The 20398-nt window shown below is 43.5% G+C and overlaps 1 protein-coding gene across 3 annotated transcripts in view; it reads left to right on the forward strand.

Annotated features, from left to right (window-relative positions):
• Window positions 1-20398, forward strand: part of LOC144932561 (acid-sensing ion channel 1-like) — a 144907-nt gene that overhangs the window by 5637 nt on the left and 118872 nt on the right. The gene's annotated exons all lie outside the window — the stretch shown is intronic.

The following is a 20398-nucleotide window of genomic DNA, read 5'->3' on the forward strand; positions in this document are numbered from 1 at the left end:
GCCACCACACTGGCGTGCCCTGGTCGGTCCTGAGAAGGACAGCGATCCAGGGGAGTCCCAGGGCCTATCTAGCAGGTCTTCTTGCTTCACTGGTTAAGGCTGAACACTGAACCCCAAGCCCTCCGGCTCACCGCCTTATATAGCAACTCCGCCACTGAGGGGTGGGGCCGCGGGGGATCCCAGCGCCGTGTTAGCCCCCCAGGCTAAACGGTGCGGACGTGGATGTAAGCACCTCTCGGCGTACGGGCATAACCACGCCCAGTGTGTTTGTTTGCCCTCCGTAACACCTCTACATGTGCAACATCGATCACATACACAACGATTTCCTTATCCCAGTTGCTGCTGAGACCCTCATCCATGCCTTCCTCACATCTAGACTCGACTATATATGAAGCTCTCCTCAATTACCTCCACAAATTCCTCGTCTCCAAACCCTCACGTGATCCAAATGTATCTGTGTTGAACTTATTTCGCACCGTCCATAGCCAACCGTGCTAATCGGAAGTGCGGGGGAAAGGACAACAACCTAAACACAAGGAAACTAAACGTGAAATACTGCTGCCACATTTCTCACTCTCACTAGGAAACTTAACCACATCACTCAAATACTCTGATCCAAGCACTGGCTCCAAATACAATCCCAACTCAATTTCAACATGACACTGCCCCTATTTTTGCCCTATCATCTACTCCCCTCCATACACTCTCCTACCTTTCCCCTTTCACCTCACTCTACATCGCTCGACGCATTCTACTACCTTCCTTCCATCCACTCTCTGCTCCATCAACAAAATATTTACGTCAGCCACCAGTTAACCATCATTCCGTGGGAGGTAACTCGTTCTCCTCAGCTGCCTTAAAAGTTGGGAATTTCCTTGCTCTTGACGCCCTGCTTTTCTTGAATTCCAAGATCAAGATCTTCCTTTTTTCCTCTGCTTGTGACTAACCGCCTCTGCCTATAAATAAATATACGCTCATTGTTCTCTGTATTCTCTTGAGATGCATTTGTTAGAGATCGTATCAACAAAAATGTTATTGTCTATTGCATTTATCTATTCATTGTTATGCTTTATTACACTGTGCTAGAGGGAAAAGTCGCCTATTTTCCATATAGAAACATCTATTTTTTGAAAGTGTGACTGATGAATATATTTATGGTGTAACATAACTTTTATATTAATATTTTGCGTCGAGTGTATAGTTTGCTGTAAATGAGAGTAAAACATAATTTAGCCAGTAAAGCCTGAGTGCGTCTGAAGACTAATTTTCTGGAGGTTCTTACATGAGTATTTTTTTACTTTTTTAAATGCGTTTTTTGTTGTTGTTTTGTATAAGAGAACTTGCTTGCACAGATTAATGCTATGGGTAAGAGAGGATAACGCTCAAAGGCCGACAAATGGGCCATGAATATACAGCACTTTCTGTACTGCCATCTGTTGGTCACCTTACATATCAATGGATGTGGGTGTTTAACAATTCTATGTGATCGATCAATCCTTGCCTGCAAAGTTCTGCATAATAGGTGCGTGCCACCACCCACTGGGCCACGTGCATATGTATTTCAGTTATTTGAGCATACATTATATGATATGGAATATTTACTCTTGCTGTAGCTCAAGTTTTACTTTTACATAAGTCGAGGATAAGTTGTGGTCCCTGGTAACAATTTGCATTCTCTCACTATCATTCAATTATTAACCACATTGCAAAGGGATCTTTTTGAGAGATTCAGTTGCTGTAAAGGTCATGAGCTACATTTTGTTTGGACATTATTAAATGCATGTGTCTTGAAATGTCAAGGCAAAGTTGGAACTGTAATTGGAATTAACCCCTGTGTCTACCTGCTCCAATTTCTGTGTGGCTCAACTGCCAAGGCCTACATCTGTTGATAAGACCCTTTCCACCACGCGACACAGCCAAACAAATGAATTTTGATGTATCCACACGTTTACGCGATAATTATTTTAGTTTCAGCTCTCTAGTAATTTGCAGATCAATCCTCACAATTAAATATAACAATGAGATGTATCATAGCTCAATTTAGTTGTGAGCAATTAGATACATCTAAATACAAAATTTGGTTGTTAGGATTGCTCTTAGACCTACAAGGTGAACTGAAACAATAATAATTTGTACATTAAAGGCTTGTACACGTGACAATAACCATTTGTTTGGCTATGTTGGATGGTGGAGGTGCTTAATGACAGAGATTCGGCCAGATCATTAATTCCGTGACATTAAGACTCAACTTAGGTTACCCTCGGCTTAGACTACTATAGAATAAGCAAACAAGCTCGAAACCCATATTGGGACTAAAAATAATTGTGAACATACACATGTGTACAAGTATAATGGCTGTAAATGATTGGAGTACCATATATTTAAATAGTTTTTTACAAAGCAAATGCATTATTAGGCCTGTGTTAAAGACTCGTATATTTGTTATGCAAAAACATATGTTCATCCTTGTTAGGGGTTTACAATCTTTTAGAGCAAAGATCGGTGAGCGTATTTTTAAAAGCCTTTTTTGCATAGAGTATACTTTGAAAGTATTACTGGAGTATGAAGACAATTTCTCAGTAGACAGTACAAATATTAATTATAGTCGGCAGTGAGAAGCCATAGTTTTTTTTGCTTAATAAAAATGAGCTTTGTAAACACAACATTCCCCAGTACGAAAACATGATATCCAGGTTTGCTGCGCATTTGTTCCTGTGTATACCTCTCGAAGGACTGTAAGGTTGGGTTCTTGGGAATAAAAAAAAGTGATTTGTTCAAGGCATTTCATAATTACAAAACAATGCACGCATGAATAAATAATCGCACGGGCCTGCATTGACTGAACACGGGCTAATTTCTATGCACCCCTGGCTGCATCAGTACGCGAGTACTGGGCACTTACACACACAATCTCTCCTCACTATTGCACTCGTACACACAGGCCCTATCTTATTCTAACACCGTCGTGAATAACCTAGGCCGATGGCTCCACATTACATTTCATAATCATCTGTTTTGCCATAATTTATCTCAAACTTTTCTCCAGTTCTTTCAATTATAATAAATGCAATTTAAAATAATGATTTCTCATTTTATGTGTTGAATTGCATTGTCATTACATTTTATAACGGAATGCGAACACTGCAATAAATGCACCTCAACGTTGACCCACGTTTAATTTTGTAATGATGAACTTTGAAAGGGTGTTGAGGTGTTGGAAAATATATAATTTTAAAAAGTGTGGGTGGCTTCACAATTTTCAGTAGACTCATTATTTTAAACAATTTGGCTGTAATAGAAAAAGTTGAAAGTACAACATACACTTGAAAAACAAATTTTGAGAAGGCACTTTGGGCCCAATTCATGTAGCATTATTGGAAATCATTTCACACCTTTTATGCGGAATGACAGCTGCTTTCGCATAAAATTGGATATAGTCTGCATTTTGGAATTCATGTGCATCTAATTCCATTTAACAACAAACATTTTCGGCAAGTGTGGGTGGTGATGGCAGAGCCAATGATGGAAAACAAAATGTATGCAAATGTGCAGAATGGGAGGGAGGTGCTCGTGCCGGGAGCATGGGGAGGGTGGCCCATTCCACTCCATTCCCACGAGTGTTTGTCACCTTATTTTCTAACTTTTGAATGGAAATTTTTAACCAAAGCTTTCAAGCACATTTTTTAAACTCTGATATCACTTTCCACGTATGGTAGGCGTGACCGGGAATCAAACTCAATTTGTTGGGTTTGTCGATGATTTCTCAAATGTTCTGTACACATCACATTACATACAAATACAAAGATCCCTCGTCATAGCTTTTAACAGACTGCATGGGCAAGTGCTGTTTGCGAGCAGCTATGAAGGCCAGGCACAGCACACGAAGGGGTGATGTGGCCAGCACCACGCCCAACTACAGTTGCCTCTCCAGTGCAAATGTGTAACACACCGCATACAGATACTGTACTCGTTTAAGGCTGAGTCGACCAAGTGGAGGCCCAGAACATGTTTAAATGTTTGGAAACATTACACGCATCTACACACACACAAGCATGCACATAAATGTACATGTATATACCTCTCTAACCGCTAGCTGGCCACCCAACAGGCCGCTGTTATTAATCTGGGTCACTACCAGTGGCCACGATCACCCCCTAAACTAGGAACTCTTTCCTGGGGCCAATAGCACCCAGTTCCGATCGATTCCAGTCAATATGTTGAAAATTACAATCAATTCTATCGATTCCAGATTAATTCATACAGTGAGGGAAAAAAGTATTTGATCCCCTGCTGATTTTGTACGTTTGCCCACTGACAAAGAAATGATCAGTCTATAATTTAAATGGTAGGTTTATTTGACCAGTCAGAGACAGAATAACAACAACAAAATCCAGAAAAACGCATGTCAAAAATGTTATAAATTGATTTGCATTTTAATGAGGGAAATAAGTATTTGACCCCCTCTCAATCAGAAAGATTTCTGGCTCCCAGGTGTCTTTTATACAGGTAACGAGCTGAGATTAGGAGCACACTCTTAAAGGGAGTGCTTCTAATCTCAGCTTGTTACCTCTATAAAAGACACCTGTTCACATAAGAAATCAATCAATCAGATTCCAACCTCTCCACCATGGCTAAGATCAAAGAGCTCTCCAAGGATGTCAGGGACAAGATTGTAGACCTACACAAGGCTGGAATGGGCTACAAGACCATCGCCAAGCAGCTTGGTGAGAAGGTGACAACAGTTGGTGCGATTATTCGCAAATGGAAGAAACACAAACGAACTGTCAATCTCCCTCGGCCTGGGGCTCCATGCAAGATCTCACCTCGTGGAGTTGCAATGATCATGAGAACGGTGAGGAATCAGCCCAGAACTACACGGGAGGATCTTGTCAATGATCTCAAGGCAGCTGGGACCATAGTCACCAAGAAAACAGTTGGTAACACACTACGCCGTGAAGGACTGAAATCCTGCAGCGCCCGCAAGGTCCCCCTGCTCAAGAAAGCACATATACATGCCCGTCTGACGTTTGCCAATGAACATTTGAATGATTCAGAGGACAACTGGGTGAAAGTGTTGTGGTCAGATGAGACCAAAATGGAGCTCTTTGGCATCAACTCAACTCGCCGTGTTTGGAGGAGGAGGAATGCTGCCTATGACCCCAAGAACACCATCCCCACCATCAAACATGGAGGTGGAAACGTGCTTCGGGGGTGTTTTTCTGCTAAGGCGACAGGACAACTTCACCGCATCAAAGGGACGATGGACGGGGCCATGTACCGTCAAATCTTGGGTGAGAACCTCCTTCCCTCAGCCAGGGCATTGAAAATGGGTCGTGGATGGGTATTCCAGCATGACAATGACCCAAAGCACACGGCCAAGGCAACAAAGGAGTGGCTCAAGAAGAAGTACATTAAGGTCCTGGAGTAGCCTAGCCAGTCTCCAGACCTTAATCCCATAGAAAATTTGTGGAAGGAGCTGAAGGTTCGAGTTGCCAAACGTCAGCCTTGAAACCTTAATGACTTGGAGAAGATCTGCAAAGAGGAGTGAGACAAAATCCCTCCTGAGATGTGTGCAAACCTGGTGGCCAACCACAAGAAACGTCTGACCTCTGTGATTGCCAACAAGGGTTTTGCCACCAAATACTAAGTCATGTTTTGCAGAGGGGTCAAATACTTATTTCCCTCATTAAAATGCAAATCAATTTATAATATTTTTGACATGCGTTTTTCTGGATTTTGTTGTTGTTATTCTGTCTCTCACTGTTCAAATTAACCTACCATTAAAATTATAGACTGATCATTTCTCTGTCAGTGGGCAAACGTACAAAATCAGCAGGGGATCAAATACTTTTTTCCCTCACTGTAAAAGATAACGATGTTTCTCAATGCAATTTCATGGGGTGCCTCTGGAAATCTAATCTAATTCTAATCTAATCTATATTTGTCGAGCGCCTTCACTCAAGGCACTTGACATAGCTTACAAAATCGAGAAGAGGGGAGCTTTAAGAGAGGAATGGAAGGAGGTTAAGGAAGGGGACCGGTTAATGTACAGTGGAGGGGTGCAAGGAGGGAGAAGGACAAGAAACGGGATTTTACACAGGGAGAAGGAGAGAGAGAGACAGAGAAGATTGGGAATGAAGAGGACGAGAGGGGACATGGAAGAAGATGAAAAAGGCACGACATGTTTGTTTTATGCCATATGGCGTCAAAGCTCTGCTGCAATCCTTTAAAAAAACTAATTATTCTGACTGCAAGAGCCTGCATCAGTTTGCTAGCACAGCAAGGACTGTGTTGATTTTATACAAATATTAAATTCAGATTTAATATTTGCAGTTTAATATAACTTTAATACTCGGGAATAAAATAACCACATTTCGCATTAACTTTGAAAAGCCATTCTTCAAAACCACGTGCGAAATACACAGGAGTAATTTTATTTTCACATAAAATACATCTTTCATGGTATCTACATTGTGTCGGCTTCCTGTGTTTAAAATTATTACAATAAGTATGTATTACAGTCCCTTTAAGAGTGTGCTCCTAATCTCAGCTCGTTACCTGTATAAAAGACACCTGGGAGCCAGAAATATTTCTGATTGAGAGGGGGTCAAATACTTATTTCCCTCATTAAAATGCAAATCAATGTATAACATTTTTGACATGCATTTTTCTGGATTTTTGTTGTTGTTATTCTGTCTCTCACTGTTCAAATAAACCTACCATTAAAATTATAGACTGATCATTTCTTTGTCAGTGGGCAAATGTACAAAATCAGCAGGGGATCAAATACTTCTTTCCTTCACTGTATTTATCTTTCAAACCCTCAAATATACATTTCTATCAGAATTATGATTCATTTCACATATCTTATTTTATTGTGCCCGATTACGTTCATACTGGGGTTTTTTTTTAATTGGGACCAAACAAAGTACTTGTTTGCTTGCAAATGTGATACAAGATATTTGAAGCGAGCTTTCCCACAGATAAGCATTTTTAGATTTTCGCTTTTTTTCAACGAATAATATGATTTGGAAAGTATGCCTTTGCATCAAGGCCACAATTGACATCTCACATGATATGCACCCTTTCCGTGGGGTCAGCCGCATAAATAAAGAGCAAGTACAAACACAATCTTAACAAGTAGCCTAGGTTCACCTCACCGACAGGGTTAGGGAATGCAATTTTCACTTGCACAGATGATCAGAGCAGTGGAAATAAAGTGTGCGACATCTCAACTGCCTTTTCGGTCAAAACTAGCTCATATGTAAGATGCGATTAGGAAGCATGCCCTTTATGAGGGCATGCAGCAGGGATTTTATATTATGCGCATCTTTGGACTTCACTTGGAGATGCTGCCTTTAAACATGACCCATAATGAATTAAGTAGCTCCAACTTTAAGGTGTACTATGCGGCAGTCTCCTGCAAAGGTTAGCATGTGGCATACAGGGTGTACTGTCCTGCGCGTAAATGTATAATTTTGTCTCCGAATATGTTTTAACCAAATGTCATTTTTTTTTAACAATGTGAGATTATGGCCGGTTTACGACTTTGAGGAGGCATTATTGCGCCTTGTCAATGCACGTAAAAATATAAGAGACTTTTAAATATTGTATAAAAAAGATATTTGCCATAAATCTGAACAAGCAATTAAGATTAATTAAATATATATAAGTTTAATAATGTAATGGTAATAGATCACAGCCCTGAGCACAGCTTAAATGTCTACCACTGAACATGTTTTTAAAAAACAAGAAAAAAACACTTCGACAATGTGCAAAAATATCCTGTGGGGCTTCGTTATCTCACTTAAAAGCAGTTATACGTTATATGCATTTCTTTTTATTTATTTTGCTATATTTTACATTAAATAACCTATTTGTAGGCTAACTTTAAATGAACTTAACTTTATATTAAAAAAAAAGCATTCTGTTAATCACTGTGAGCCCTTAGCACCATGATGAGTATGTATTCTTAGACTACTTTCCTGTATACACTTGTCTCTACTGCACACGCATGCATTTATACATTTGTTCAGAAAGCGTTAGAATTGGAAGCATTCAAGCGCTGTGGGGGTGTTGAGGACCTGCGACATCACTCATGGTGCCAGCATCAGGAAGACATTAATTGAACTCGGGTTCCTATTCCTAATGTGGTGACATACGACGTCACTACTGTGTCTGGACTATACGAGCGTAGGGACATATGACGTCACTACTGTGTTGGCTCGGTATGGGTGCTGTAGGCGGGTGTCTCGGGGGTCGTGTCAGGCCGTGACACTGCGTGAACCCAACAGGACATGTGACCCGATAAAGGAGTGGTAGGGGCCCCAGGGGAAAGCTTGGGGGTCACGTGGTTGGGGGCCCGGACCTTCTCGAAGGATCGAGAAGGTGGGCGTGGCCTGGGGCGGAGCCAGCCACGCCGCAGCGGTTATAAGCTGGGCGTGAACAGAGAGCGGGGTTGTTCGACCCTGGGATGACGATGCCATCAGCGGTCCTCGAGTCACCGATCGTCGTTTGTGACCAGGCAACCCGTCACCTGCCCTATATACAGAGTGGTCACCACCCTGTATATAATGTTCACGTTGGTTGTTATGCGTTAATAAATAGTGTTGCCTCCAAGTGGAGTGTGCGCCTCAATTGAACCCACTACACTAATATAACGTGAAAAATACGAGAAGAGTCTGAACAGCATTATGACAGACGTTTTCTTGTTGTGAACCAGACACACTGAAGAGTGTGTTTGCAAATTTAAAGAACTAATAGCAAGTAATTATTGCACACCATGTGAATCAATAAGCTATGATTAAATCTGCTGTAAGTCACAAAAGCATAACATTCCGAGCCCTTTTTTAAAATACTAAATGACTGTCATTGAGGCAAGTTTTGTCAAGGACTATAAGGGAAGTATTAAAAAATAATAGGTTTTACCATTTCTGGCAATAAAATAGGTGACTTAAAGCTTTCGTGACTGCAGGAATTCATATCCTTGGGTCTTTCGGTAAGACACGTAGATAGGTTGTTATTTTTGTTATTTTCTTTGAACCTATCTACGTGACTTTACCAAAAGACCCAAGAATAATAAAATAGGTATTAAGATGTTCAAACACCAAATAGAATCATTTTGCAAGAAATCAAGTCTGCATTAACCACACGTTCTTGTTGTGAGCATGCAAACAAAACATGCTCTGATAATATGTAAGAAAATATTGGGTAGACATTCAGGGAATGCGTGCTCCTGCATAGCACATGCGCTGATCGATGCTGAGCCTCTTTCTATTAAAGCCTTGTCACAAGTTGCAATGAGTCTGTAATGATAAGTTAGGTAAAACATATCTCAATAACAAGCTGATATGCTGATGGTTTGTGCTATGTTGCAAACTAACATAGGGAGAACATATTTGGATCTTTTGAAATGTTCGTGGTTTTAAAATCATATGTGATCCTGCCCTGCCCATGCTCTTCATTGGTAAAGTCAAATCATATTAGCCATATAAGACGAATCAAGATCAAGGTCTGGAGTGCTGAATAAAGAGTATTTTTGTTTCAAAGCACAGCTGGAGCTCTTGAGAAAACATTTTATTAAATCTGGATAGAACAGGCAATACCAGAGAAAAATGTGTTTAATGAGCACTTTGTACTTTAAGCAGATCAAAAACTGCAGAATGTGCAAGTCACCTTTGAATATTAAATATCTGTACGTATATACATATATACATACATTAGATAGCATACTGCATCTTAAAGATAATAGAATAATTTCTGAACTTAATTGGATGTATACATATTTAACGTGATGCTTCATTATTTATACTACTTAGTATGCTAATTCCTAAAAGCATGATTGTAATTCATCCATACAGTAATTGACTATGAAGTTTCATGAATTGACTTTTACTGGAAATAATTCCTCATCGTTTATTATAGATATGTTGCTTTGGCACTGCATCGAATTAGTCCCAGAGTTCACATCCAATTGGTACGGCCACCTCAAGTGGTAAACAAAGAGAGACACAAATGAAAGGCTCAGTTGCTGATATGAGGATACATGAATTACCCTAACATGATATAACTTGGGTATTGATGACTTAACACGTAGGTTTCCAAAGGCAATATTATGTATTCTTAGGTTTTTTCGGTAAAGTCACGTAGGTAAAACATCAAAATTAATGAAAATAAAATAAAAACAAAAATCACGACGTTTCGGATGCAACACAAGTCTCCGTCATCAGGTGGGACCGTCACAGCCGAATTAGCTGCAGCTAATTCGGCTAAGAATATGATTCCTTGCAGTCACGAAAGCTTCAAATCTAGGCAATATTATGATTCACAATAGATTTGTGTCGAAACAGCTTCCACTACCTGATACAGCCAAACAAACTATAATGTGTACAGACGTTTAACGTGCCAATTATTTTTGTTTCAGCTCACCAGGAAGTTGAATAATAATTCCCAAAGGCAATTTTAACAATTACATTTGACGTTTCACTTGAAACTGCATCGGGAATCTTCAGTAAAATCCAGGATAAAATCTGACTCCATGGTATTTATTCTGACTTCCTGGATGTTGTCCTAAAGATGTTTGGCTAAGTTTTAAGTGAAACGTTGGATTTACGTGGCCTTACTAAAAAATCAATTATGACTCGTGAATCACCTTGCTGATTGGATGCCAAGTACAAAATCCAGCATAGTGGCTCAGTAGTCTTGAGAGCAGTTCATCATCACAAGTTAGGAGTTCAAATCCTGGTTTTGAGTTGTCTCTGCCCATCATCCCACTGGAGTCGATAAAATTAATACTACTTGGTGGTGACGTGAACATTGGTTGTCCTGCCCTGTCATAGGAATGTGGAATTTCCACGACTGGCTCAGAGATGTAAGCAGGAAATGAGCACCACCTCAATGCTCATTTGAGAAGGAATTCACATAGATTTTATTTTAGCCACAGCCTTTTGCAAACCATTAAAACACACGCCGGCCCTAGAGGGGCACGGCGTGCGATGTACTCACATCACGGACATCACGTATGTAGCGACATCGTTGATGTCACTGTGTAATGCCGGCTCTAGCGAGGCACGGCATGCGATGCATTGTTATCGCGGAAACCCCGTAGGTGCGTGTAATACCAGCCTTAAAGGGGACTTGGTAAGCGCTGGGATAGCGCAGTGGCACCACGCGTGGTGTGCAGTGCTGACTCCTACAGGAGGGAGCGTGAGAGTGTCAGCCATGGGATGAGGTTACCCTAGACCAGGGGTCTGCAACCTTTAAGACATAAAGAGCCACTTGGACCCGTTTCCGAAGGAAAAAATAAACTGGGAGCCGCAAAACCATTGCAACATTTAAAACAAATATAACACTGCATATATTGTTTCTTACCTTATTGCTATATACAGGATCGTGCAGTCAGCTGTCAATCTGAATAAAAAAAGGACTTTTTCACTTAACAATGTAAAATATATTTTTGCAAATTAATAGCTAAATTACCTGGTTAATGGGATTTTTGCTCCTGAACCTCAGTGCACAGTGTCTGCACATCAGGGCTGTAAGACGTCACCTTCATTTTCACACAGGCTTGCAAGCTGTCATCTGTGAGGCGTGATCGATGTTTGTTTTTAATATAGTTCATGTTGGAGAAGACCTGCTCACATACATATGTGGAGCCGAAGATCGACAGGACTCCAAATGCATACTTTTTCATATTTATATAAGTGTTGGGGATGGCATTCCATGTTTCGAATACAAGTTTGTCCTGTTTGGGAAGGTTTTCAATATCACTCCATTTATGATTCTGAGCCAGAATGGCCTTCTGACGGGCAACATCCTCAAGAGTAGCGGTCAAGCATTTGAACTTGGACACCCATATATCTTTGTCGGCTATATCGGCCAGTTCCATCTCAAGATCAGGTTGACTTACACCTGCAAATGCAGTCATATTCAATAGGGATGGATCGATCGCCAGGGGAGTGACAGGGAAGGATAATGTCGTTTTTTCCTCTCTGAACTCACAGAATCGTTTCCCAAACGAACTTTGCATTGTGGTGATTGCAGACTTGAAATATTCCAAATTTATCGTATCATGACTTTGTTTGAACTCTCTCAAAGAGGGAAAGTGAGACAGTGTACCTCTCTGTAAATCTTTGACAAACACTGTCAACTTGCGCTCGAATGCCAAAACCTCCTCCAGCATGTGCAGGGATGTGCCTCCTTTCCCCTGAAGGGTTGTATTTAGCGTGTTTAGATGTGCTGTCATGTCTACCATAAAATGTAATTTTTCCAGCCACTCTGGCTGTTCCAGCTCAGCAAAGGTGAGCTCTTTGCTGCCCAGGAAGGTTTTTACTTCTTCCAAACATGTGACAAAGCAACGGCAACGTTATTGCCTGTCACCGGGCGGGCAGTGTGGAGCGGAGCGGCGACCTGTCAGCAGCGGCAACGCCAGAGCAGGTGTCACAGTGCGCCTCCTCCCCTCGCTAGCATCCGCCCCGGAGCCGCGGTCAAGGTTCAAAAGAGCCGCATGCGGCTCCGGAGCCGCAGGTTGCCGACCCCTGCCCTAGACCATGGCACTCTGGTTAACCCTGGAAGGCACGTAACCAGTAAGATCTACACAAGGGCCCCGGTGTGGGCTTGGGGGTGGTCACGTGTCAGAGTGAGATCCTACGGGAAGTGTCGAGAAACGACAAGAGGTTTCTCGAAGGTGGTCGTTGGTCAAGAGCGGGGCCAACCACGACCCGGGAGCATATAAACCAGGTCCGCACAGGGACCGGGGTTCAGTGTTGCTGTCGACATCTGAAGATCTACGATCTACGTTCTACATCCAAGAAGAAGTCACCAACACGTGGACGAGGACCCAAGCCAGGGTCCTGTCCATTGTAGCTACTCCCAGTAACTAGCGTAGTTAGCCTGGTAGTCCACCACCATAGGTTATCTGGTAAAGGGGCAGTAACCCATTTGTGTTAATGTGTTGGTGTTAATAAACGTGTTACCTCCAAGAAGTGAATCCACTACATGTGTATAAATGAATGTCCATTCGATAACGGCATTATAAAGATAATTTTGTACAAAGACCTGCTCTCTGAGAACTAGGGAAAAGTGTGCAACTGTTGGGTCCGCTGGTCCCCGAAGTCCCTCCCTGCTCCCTGCCTATGGCAGGGGCTCCGCCGTTCGCCGACCCCTCGCTACTCTGCGAGCAGCTGCTGCCGTCGCTGGGCTCATCGCCCGACGGCTCCCCTCCCAGGTCCGTCCCTCCGCGAGCTCGTGTGAGAGGCATAGCTCGTCGCACGCTCTCGTTCACCTGCAAACGCTGCGTTGCATCTCCACGAATCACGCGCTATTAAACGGGGGTCAGGGGTCGGAGGGCGAATGACGCTGCCCTCACACTGCGCGAGTCCCTGCGGCGATAGACGGAGTGGGGACCTGCGGACGCACCGACCCCTTCCCCCACACTCCGAGCGCACACACCTGCACACACGCGACACCCACTCGTGCGCCGCTCTACGCAGCGCTCCCACGTGACGAGCCGCTGTGCACACAGCACCACACGCGTTCCCACTTCTCCGCGAGATCACACGGAGACACGGTCAGCTATTAATAATTTATTGTCTGCTACCTGCGAATTGATGTTAAATCAGTGAGTCGACGAGGCTGGCCTATTCAACTACCCCTGTACCTATTTCCTATTTATCGGCTATGATCCTACTTCCCCTCTTTACTTACTGTTAGGTGCCCACGGCGGTTCGTTGAGCCCGTACTCGCAGCGTACCTCGATGCGTCTCACGGACGTTCGGGTCGCTGGGCTGGAGCTGCGTCTTGTCGCCTGGCGCTGGAGGAAGAGAGCGATTTCCCCTTTGCGCCCCCTATTTATCCTCCCTACATCAAAGGGATGCGGCTCTGAGTTTTTCCTTAACAATTGGCTCGCGCCCCCTAGCACGCGCACGGCGGTTCCGGGCGCTTTTGATATGCTAATCAATGTGCGGCGTGCGCGGCGTAAATCCTAATTAATCCCTTACCCTCCCTAACAATGGTGCCTGCGCGCTCAAGCGTAATTATCCCAACCCTCCGTGACTATGCGCAAGAGCCCCTGCGGTCCCGCTATTCATGCTGTCCCGTCCCTCCCCAGCGCCGCAGTGCAAAGTAGTGTCGGGGGAGGTCGTCCAATTCCCTGATCGCCGGAAACCGTGAGAGTTAATCCCGATAAGGGTTTCTCGGATAAAACCCGGTCGATCAGGTGACCTTCCCTTCCAGCTCTATGGGGGGGGGGGGGGAATGCGTGCGGGTGTGTTCATGTGAGGTGAGGTGAGGGGGACGAGGGGTTGGCTCCGTTGCTTGGTGGTGGCGAGGTCGGGGGTGGGGCGCCTGCCGAACGGCTTCGTGCCGGCGGCATCACACAACAATGGTGATGGCCAACGACCACACAGTTCATCACGGAGCACCATGTTCCTAACAGTTGCCTGAAAGGAACAGATCTGTAACATCTACATAACTCTGGACTGTGGTAAAACCATGCTTAAAACGTGTAATATCTAACTTCATAAGATATGCGTAAAACAAAGTTTAAACTGTTTTGTTTGTACAAGAAAACATTAAACACAGGAGCCACCCTTTTGTCATCTGGCAGGCTGAATACCTATATCCAAAACATTCTTGCTAAACAGAAGAACACTGAAAACAGAATGAACAGTAATCCTCAAAGGGTAGAATAATCAAACCCTTACATAACATAACGTTGACTCAATAACTACAAATACAAATAGTTGCACAATTGCTGCTAATCTTTTCAAAAACCTGTGCCACCTACAGCATATAAATTATAACATGTGCAGACATATTACACAGTGGAATATTGGACAGTCACGGGGCTGCTGTTGTCAGAATACAAAGTACATCTGTGCTTCTGTCCTAATGGAGAAGGAAAACCCTGCGATTGATGGGGAATGTAATAACGTGAGACAGCATAAAATCACTGCGTGGTGCTCTGACCTGGACCATACTTTTTTGGTACTTTTAACCCTTTCCCCCCAAACCAGTGCTGCCCATTATGAATGTGTCTTTGAAGGCAGAGTAAGGAACCAATCAATGGCTCTCAAACTGAATATGTAAATGTGTTAAAAGACTCCTCTCTGCTGCCATACAAAGTTGTGTCATGGCAACTGAGAAAATTAAAATATTGTAAGTATGACAGGTAGTAAATGTACCTGTCAACAACAATGGTGTGTTCATTATAACCAAACGCACAGGGTTTCTAAGATGTAATCTTATACACAATGTATTTTCACTAATGCCCTGTTACATGATGTAAGAGAAGCCTGAGGCCAACGGGTCACATGAAAAGCCTCTTGCTGTGATGTGTTTCTCTGTTTTGAGTTTCTCATTCATGTGTGTTGTGTTCAAATAAGCTGTTGGTAAAAAAAAGAATATTATTTTAATTGTTTTACAGTGCCGAGAAAAAGTTTGTGAGCCCCTTAGGATTTTCACATATTTTCCAAATTTAAAACCTAAAATTTTATTAGATCTTAATCTAAGTCATAATACTCCATAAAGATAACCTTATAATTTAAAAAAAAGAAACATGATACTCTTTCAACATTTCTTCATCCTCAAATTATTCTACATTCAATGCCCATGTGTGAAAGAGTATGTGAACTTTTATATTCAATAACTGGTGACACCCGCTTGAGCTGCAATGATTGCACCTAAGCATTTCCTGTAACTGTTGGTCAGTCTCTCACATCGGATTTGAGAAATTTTGGCCCAATCCTCCTTACAGAATTCATTCAACTCAGGGACAGTTGAGGGTTGCCTTGCATGGACAGCTCACTTCAGGTCCTGCCACAACATTTCGATGGGGTTTAGGGCCGGACTGTGACGAGGCTATTGTAAAATTTGGAATTTCTTCTTCTGCAGTCATTTTTTGTAGATCTGCTTGTATGTTTAGGATCATTATATTGCTGCAAGACCCACTTTCGGTTCAGCTCATGGATGGTTGGCCTGACATTCTCCTCTATAATCTTCTGATATAAATGCAGACGTCATGGTTGTGTCAATGATGACAAGCCGTCCAGTTCCTGAGGCAGCAAAGCAGTCCCAAATCATCACATTCCTACCACCATGCTTGACGGTTGTGATGAGGTTCTTCTGTTTGAAAGCAGTGTTTGGTTTTTGCCAAACGTAACGTTTCTCATTGCGGCCAAAAAGTTCTACCTTAGACTCGTCTGTCCAGAGAACATTGTTCCAGAAGTTTTGTGGATCATATAATGTGCTCTTTGACGAACTTTGACGGGCAGCAATGTTTTGTAGTTTTCTCCTTGGTATCCTTCCATGATCACCATTTTTGTTTAGTCTTCTCCTGATAGTTGAGTCATGTATACTCACATTATCCAAGGCGAGAGTGACCTGCAGATCCTTGGATGTTTTTCTGGGGTTCTTTGTGACTTCCTTGATGATTTTCCAGTTTGTTCTTGGAGAGATTTTTGTAGGACGACCAATCCTGAGTAGTGTGACTGTGTTCTTGAACTTTCTCGATTTGCAGACTATCTGTCTGACAGTAGATTGGTGTAGCCCTAAATCCTTGGAAATGTATTCTTTGGGTATTTCGGTAAAGCCATGTAGATAATTAATTAATAAATATTGCTTTCTTAATAATTATTTTTTTATAATATTCCTTAGAAATGGTTTTGTAACCCTTTCCGGACTGATGAGCATCAATAACTCTTTTTATGAGATCCTCAGATTTATTTTGATCGTGGCATGACTTGTTTCCATACACCCGTAAGGTGAAGACCAAACTCACATAGTTTCAGATCTTTATGTAGGACGGGGCCTCCCAAACTCACCCCTGAAGTTCGACCTAATTATTTAAACACCTAATTATCCCCTTGAGCTAATGAAACCAGCGGTTTTCTTACTTTTTCACATACCCTGAAGCTTAATTACTTATTATGTTTTTTATTCATACGTCAATTTAGTTCAAAATACGTGGAATTGGTTAATATAAACCTTATTGGGTATTTATGAAAATACCGGTTTTGATTCAAGAAGGATATCATGGTAAAACTATGGAATTTCCATAATTATCATTGGGGTTCACACACTTTTTTCGGAACTGTACTTGGCAGCAAATACAAGTCATGAAATCTAAGACATTTTCTTGGCCAAGCACGTATTTACTCTTGCTAAATGTCGTATATAAAAATGTGTTTATCTCAAGATTATAAAACAATCTTCATATCAATCCACTTACTAATGCTCTCTGAAATTAACTGTAGCTACCATTACCATACAATGTTATGACTAAAACAGTTACATACCAGTTCGCATGACTATAACAATGCTGTAATAATGTAAATTACAAGGAACAAAACAAATAATACCGATAAAAAATAAACTGCCAAATATTATTGTTCATGGGTAGACCAGCATCCCACACATCCTTTGGGGCTGTTCATCCATCTGTCCGTGCCTGCCTTCCTGCCAACCAGCCAACAAAACTTAAAAAATATATACATGTATGTGTTTGCATGTGTGATACTCGTATGTGTTTTGCTTGTAATACTGTGTATATACGGCATATATTGTATATAATTAGAAGACATTTCAAAATAGGATTTGGAGTACAATTTGGTAAATACATTTAAAATTAAACTCACTAATATATTTCGCAGGCTGACTTGTCAACCGTTGTAGAACATTCACATTTCTGTTGTGCTGCCGACGAATCATACACAGTGGCACGTATTTTGTACTTAGCAGAGCAACCTCGGTATCTAAAGTAAGAGTCGTTAGTGAATGGGACATCGTCACTGCGTGTGCTACGAATTTCACATTGCCACAATGCGGCACGTTTGATGTTGTTTTTAAAATGTCTGCATTGCTCACAATCAACTACAGTAATGTGCTACAAAAGCTGACCCAATATGGGAGCTGTAATTTTAAAGCAAGACAAATTAAAAGACGGTTGATGTAAAAGAACTATCCACATTCTGTTCCCTTTGATTTGGAAAGCCTGATATGGTTTACTTAACTGTTTAATCATATCTTTTCCCCAAATCAATATCTGCCATTGCTTTAATCTTTCAATGTTTTTTTTATTTCTCTCTTTTTCGAACAAACATATTCCAAATGTTTTAGCTGCAAAGCTTGAGGTTATACACATATATTGTGCTAGTTCTGATTGCCTCCCCAAATCTGTTTTTGAGAGGTAATACTGATATGATTATTTTTATTCATAAATTATGCTCAAGATGCCTTCAAACTTTAGTGAGATATGCACTGTGCTCCTCTCGATTGGCATGTCTGAGCTTGTGGTCCACGTTCCACCTCGTGCCAGGATTCAGGCTCAGCATTGGGCGGCCACCACTTACTGGCCAATACTGCAGTGATACTCATTTTATCTACCCAACGGGCAAGGTGGGCTGATTAAACCTCTCAAGTGGGATTTAACTCCAAACTTGATATTGAATCACATCCTCTGCCCTGGCTTGGTCATGTCTTCATCCAGCAATGAATTGATCGTGGCTGGCGATGATGGCTGTACCCCAGCACCACATGTGCAGATCGTTGTTCACGTGTGCACGTGCAGTGTAATAGATCTGGCTGGTGGACAGCAACAGCAACTGTGGTGGACAGACAGTACACACGCCGGTGAGGGCATGCACGGTGTGTTGGCAGAGCGGAGGAACTAGAGCGAGGCTCACGGAGCACACCATCTGGAGGCCCCTGGAACCTGCTAGTGGGTTCGAGAAGGGAGGCGCGGTCAGGGCGGAGCCAGGCCGCGCTGGTAGTGTAGTAAGTATTCAGGAGGCTTGACGACGGGATCGGAGGCACACTTATTTATTAACACCAACTTGTGTACAGTAGCGGGTACACACAGTACTTAAGGGGTTAACGTCCCCTTTACTCAACTAACAGGGAGACACAACATCTAACCCCGCTAACCTAAGCCCAAGTCCTCCACTATGGAGCTAAGAGAGGCTACCTATCCCAGCCCTGGTCAAGCTGGGATCCTGGCACCCTGAGTCTGGGCTCTCGGGGCCACGCCACCGGCTTGCCCTGGTCGGCCCTGACAAGGACAGCGAGCCAGGGGAGCTCCGGGGCCTATGCTAGCTGGTCTTCAGTCTTCGCTGGTTAAAGCTGATACTCCGACCTCGAGCACTCCGGCTCACCACCTTTTATAGTACTCGGCCCCCGGGAGGGGCCCGTGGGGGATGCAGGTGCGGACGTCGGTGTGAGCACCTCCTCTGTGTACGGCCCTAACCACGCCCCTTGTGTTTGTTAGCCATCCGCGCCCATACACAATTACACCTCTACATCACCCCCCCCTGTACAGCTCGCAGCCGTCCCCGGCTGCAACAAAATCAGAATAAAGGTGCATCCCTCCCCAAAACCGTGTGTGCCTCGCGTAATTTTAACAAGAACAATGACAACCATAACAACAACAACAACAGGAAACAGGTAGAAGAAGAAAGAGAAAGAAAAAAAAATAACCCGGCGCACCCCCCCGAATAAATACCCCATTCCGCAAAACCAACATATATACACGCTCTCCGGACGCCTCCCCCCCTCGTCCGCAAAGGCCCCCCAACGGCCGACCTCACAATAGTCTACGCGTTTTGGCGCGCGTTCTCGCGGCGGGCCCGTCACAAGGGCCCGTCCCGGCATGCTCAGTGGCGGTTGGTGACGGTCCGGGTGCGAGAGAGTCTGGTTTCGCTGCCGAGTGACCCCCGACCCCCCCGGGGGGGGGTTGGCGGTCGTGGACCCGTCACTCCAGTTGCACCTGGAGATGGAACAGTTGATGTCAGGTTAGGCGAGAGCAGCGACGTCGGGGAGTCGGCGGACCCCTCACACGTTTGGCCATGCGTGTGTGTGTGCGAACCACGGGGCGGCGCAATGAACGGTTTCAACCTTGAGGGGTGCACGTACCACCGACGCCTCCCCCATTTGACGCGTACACATTGCGGCCGCAAGACCTGTACGACCTCCACGGGCCCCCGCCACGGCCGTACCAACTTTGACGAGGTCGCCAGCGGCACCTGGGGACAGTGCAACCATGCCCTGTCCCCTGGTTTCCATTTGAACACATGTACCCACCCCAGCCGAAGCCTCTCGTTCGCCTTCTGGCGGAGTTCAGAATTTTGCACGGCCGCTTCCCGCGCCTCAGTTGCCGATGTTAAATTTAACGTGTTCGGACAATGTAGACTTCGCCTGAGGCGCCGAGAGCTTCAGCTGGGTCGTCACAGGGGGGTTAGCCTCGCGGCCATGCATTAAAAAGAAAGGGGAAAATCCGGTGGCTGCATGGGGAGCCATCCTGTAGGCTTGCAACACACCGGCAATGCGAAGGTCCCAATCTGTCTGGGATTCCGATACCTGCTGGGACAGCATGGACGTGATGGTCCGATGCAGCCGTTCCACCATC

The sequence above is a fragment of the Lampetra fluviatilis genome, chromosome 1, assembly GCF_964198595.1.
Source record: "Lampetra fluviatilis chromosome 1, kcLamFluv1.1, whole genome shotgun sequence".
Classification (NCBI taxonomy): Eukaryota; Metazoa; Chordata; class Hyperoartia; order Petromyzontiformes; family Petromyzontidae; genus Lampetra; species Lampetra fluviatilis.